The sequence below is a fragment of the Hibiscus syriacus genome, unplaced genomic scaffold, assembly GCF_006381635.1.
Source record: "Hibiscus syriacus cultivar Baekdansim isolate YM2019G1 unplaced genomic scaffold, ASM638163v2 tig00110387_pilon, whole genome shotgun sequence".
Classification (NCBI taxonomy): domain Eukaryota; kingdom Viridiplantae; phylum Streptophyta; class Magnoliopsida; order Malvales; family Malvaceae; genus Hibiscus; species Hibiscus syriacus.
Window position 1 is genome coordinate 5256510 of NW_024062717.1, and position 4704 is coordinate 5261213.

General features: G+C 29.2%; 1 long non-coding RNA gene across 1 annotated transcript; it reads left to right on the top strand.

Moving 5' to 3' along the window:
- Positions 1-3291: 3291 nt before the first annotated feature.
- LOC120122704 lies at positions 3292-3810 on the top strand. Its single transcript, XR_005516105.1, has 3 exons — positions 3292-3366; positions 3515-3519; positions 3707-3810. It is a non-coding gene; the product is annotated as an uncharacterized LOC120122704 (long non-coding RNA).
- The last annotated feature ends 894 nt before the right edge of the window (positions 3811-4704 follow it).

Below are 4704 nucleotides of genomic sequence, written 5' to 3' on the forward strand. Positions count from 1 at the left end.
AGTAGTAGGTTAAGTTTTCTTGTTCAAAAAATAAAATATACAACAAATCTTGAGTTAGATACAATTTTACATGATTTAGTTTGACTTATTTCTTACTAAAACTTACCCAATAAGAGTTGTCGTTAGAAAAATATTATATTAAGGGTGCGTTTGGTTTACAGAATGTAAGATTACCAGTGAGAATGTAAGATTACCAGGGAATAGAATTACTGGGAATATTATATTTTGTGTTTGGTTGGCTTAGCAGGAATGTAAGATTATCGTGTTTGGTTAAAGGAATAAAAGATTATTAGAATGTATATTTAACCAAATTGTCCTTATTATATATTTGTATAATATTACAAGTTGGAAAATATTTATATATTTTCTTTAAAAATTTAAATTCATAATATTTATATATATATTTTTACAAAATTAAAAATATAAAAAGGTTTAATGAAATGGTAAAATTTTATTTTAACCCCTGAACTTCATATAAAATTTTAATTATATACTTTTTTGTAAATCTATAATAATTTAAGGATAAATTTGTAATTTAACCTTCGTAAAATTTTTATTATTCAATGACAGAAGAAGGATGTTTTTGAAAAAAAATAAAAATTTAAGGACATTTTAGTCCAAAACACCTGTAATCTAATAATACCTAAGGAAAGGGAGGTAATGACATTCCCGATAATATACTCAAAAAATCCACTATTGGTAATCTAACATTACCGGGAATGAGATTCCCAGGCTAACCAAACGTGGGAATATGGATTCCATTCCCATAGGAATCCAACATTCCCCCATCCAACCACCCCCTAAGGATATCAAAATTCACATATAGAATTAATAGAGTAACAAATGTCTTTCAAAATATAATAAAAAATCTAATTAATAAGACACGTTACAACTTTTAATTTGTTAGTGCATAAAAAAATAATAATTATTTTTTGTATACTGGTTAGGACTGTTAATTAGTCCGACTCAATAACAAATTATTTTTTAATATTTTTAAGACGTTGATTGCCTTACTTTAAGATTGGTTACGTGTTGTTAAGATTTTTTTTAATTATTATAATTTTTTAATATAGTGTATTAGTAAATTATTACTTTAGTTGTAATATGTTAGTTTTGTGTATTTGTTGATTGTTGTTTTGATTGTAATATGTTAGTTTAGTGCATTCGTAGATTATTACTTTGGTTGTAACATGTTAGTTTGATATATTTGTGAATTGTTACCATGGATGAAGCTATGATTAAATATTGATAAGGACTGAAATATTGGATTTTTTTAAAAAATAGAACCATTTATTAGATATTTATACTCAAAATTCAAATGACAATGATTAATTTATCTAATATTTAAACTTACAATGACCTAGATTGTTATTAAATCAAAAAATTTGAGAACATTGTATTCTTCTTCTTTAGTTCAACCCCTACTTAATTAAATATTTAATAAACTCTTCTATTTTTTAATTTGAATATTTAATTTTATAACAATCAAAATAATATTAAACCAAAATTTATCGAATATATAAACTTTTTATAGGGGTCGGGGTCCGTATGGACCCTAATAGAGCTTTGTCTTTGATTGTTACGTTGGTTATAATATGTTAATTTAATGTACTTTGGACTATTATTTAGAATTTAAATTTTAGAATTGTTTCATATACTATTTTGATTAAGTTTATTAAAATTTATGAATTTATGTTTTTATTAATTTCTATATAATATTATTAGAATTTATATATATATTAAAAAATATAATAAGTATAATATATAACTAATTGAATTGAACAACAATTTTTTTAAAGAGCACGTAAAATAAAATCTTACCGAGATCATAAAAAAATTACTTTTGTTGAATGGAGAAAAATCTATTGCTTGTGCGAAATATTTATCCTAATTCCAAAAGGTTCAATAGCTATTTTTGGTCTCTCCATTACGATTAAATTCACTTTCTCAAATAAATCTTCTTTGTGATCGAGTTAGTATATTTAACTGGGTGATCAAATTGCTTATTTTTGTTCTTTTTATTTTTATAGATTTATCAAAAACACTTTTCTTCATTCTCCTGAAGTCTCCCTTTCCTTCCTTCTATATAAGACTAAAATTAAATTTAGAATTTATAAAAAAAAAAGGTATTTTTGATCTATTAAAAAATTTTTACTCCAACTAATTAATAGTTGTCACGCAATAGTAAGTATATTATTTTTTTCCAATTAAGTACGTATTTTATTAAATAAAATTAATAATTTTATATTATTTAAAGTTAGAGTCGGGTTTTATTCAAAAATTGAATCAGGTTACGATTAAGATAAAATTATCTTAAACTCGAATCAAATCAGATTTTGAGTAGAATATAAAATTTTCAAGTCAAAAACCTGAGCCAACCAACCCATGGCATTCCTAAATCCACCCAATTAATATGTATAATATTAAGCGTAAAGATGATCAAACTTGTCTTTTTCAGAATGATTCCAAGAATTTTATATAGAGCTTTATTATGTGGTGCCGTTCTGTATAATGAAAACGACAATTATCCGTATCTCATTCTTTGGTGCCATTTCTTTCCCATTATCTTTTAACAAAAAAAAAATCCATTGATTTTTACAAGTAAATGCAATTGCTTTTAATCTTCATAAACGTCGTTTAAGCATCTATGTTATTGAATTTCACCCTAGATTCAGTGGTGAAGAGAAAATTTTGATATATGGGATGGGAGGATATTAAGCTGACATTTCTACAGTTGAGTTCTTGAAGCATTACTTTACAAAATTTTAAACTCCATTCGCTTTCATCAAAATATTTTTTTCTTCCTCATGTAAATAAATTCTTTGAAATGGAAACAGTTATGAAGCAAAAAGTTTTCTTACTTTGCCAATAATTCTTCTGCACACCTTATTTTCCTCGTCATAAATCCTGCAAAATAAAAACATAATTAGATTTCTGAAGCTATCGTTTACTACCGAGAAAGAGGGTAAAAAATCACTTTGTTTTAACAATTACCTTTGAGCACAATCATAGCAGGTAGCACAATGACTGCTGCAACTTCCTGTTTCTACATCATCTTCACATGTTTCACACGTTATAGGTATCACCTTCTCGGGTCGTAAAGGCTCAGTGTCGGACTCCGTTGCTGCCCTCGCATCCTCCCGCTCACCGCTCTCGTCACCCAACTCCGTCAAGTACTTAAGAATCAAAAAAATTACCACCACCATCACGGCTGCAATAAGCCATTCAAGAATTTCGGTTTACATTTTAGTCCATGAAAAAGTAGAGATTTTTCAATCCTTACTAAATACTCGCCTAGAATTGCAACGTAAGTCACTAAACGTGCAAAGAAACCAAGGGCGTAACACCATTCAACTTGATCATCCTGTATCAGATCATACATTGTTTTAGTTGTGAGTTGAAGATTGAATAACCGATGCAAAACCAGCAACCGGAAATCACCTCGCTTGATAAAGTCATGGATCGAGGGTCGTCATGGTGGAGTTTTGGTATATTCATTGCATTTAGAAGAGAGCACGTGTTTATGGATTTTTTTTCTTCCTGTTACCTACTCGTCCTTCTTCCTACTAGTATATGCAGAAATATGCATGCTGCTGATTTGCACAATGATGAATCATTAAGGGAAAAAAAAGCGACAGATACAAAATCAAGTGCTCGAAATGGTACAAAAAGCATTGGTTCATTTACAGAGAAGATGTACAACAAGGATTGTTGCTGTATTACCTCAAAAACACCATGAAACAGAGCTCAAGTGCAGATTCTTTGAGAAAGAAAAGCTGCACTTTCCATTAAACATGAGCTGATCACTTGAAATAAGTGGAAAAAGCGTCGTGTTTCAGCGTATCTCTTCGAAGGGGTTTGAGAATTATAAAGCTGGATATTGTATTAAAATCATGGAAGAAAAACAGGACAGACATATTCATAATTGATATTTAGACGGTGAAATTTAATGAAGAGAAAGATTGGTAGTTGTTCAAATCCAGCATGGTGCAGACAACTAACACAGACTAGCCATAACAGGTGACAGCACTGCCAAGCCTTCGTGCTTTGACTAGTAGGTTATATACCTCATAAACAACGTTAATTTTAGGCACATATATTGAACGTTAGATTGAACTTTGAGTGGTAATTAAATTAAATTAAATCCAGGTGTAGTTGATGAATTTGAAAAATTCTTTCTGATATCGTAGGAGTAAACTGGCCGGTAATAATTGGCAATAAAGGTAGTTTTTCCCCTGCCTATTGAAAGGCAATGGAATGGGAAGCTCGTATTTATTGTATCTAACAAAGTACGATAGATTTTAGTAATAAGACTATACAAAGCTCAACTGTTATGATTGTGACTTGATTAGAGACATGGCTATACTAATAAATCCATTGAAAAGACAATGGAGTTTTCTTTAAATTATTTTGGTACAGAAGTGTCATAATTTGGACACATATACCATACACGTATCATAAACGAATCAGTATCATAATTGGATCCACAGTTGAAACCAATTCAATTACAAGATGACAAAAAATATATATATCATTGATCATTTCAGTGGTTACTTATAGCTCACAAAGCAGAGATCCGTCGTTCACAATTACAAATAACCAACTACCAAATTCAGCTAGGAACGCCTAATCCACGAAATACAAGACCTACGCTATTGTTACAGTTTCCCCCCTTTTTCACTACAATCCATTAAATAGAGAGGG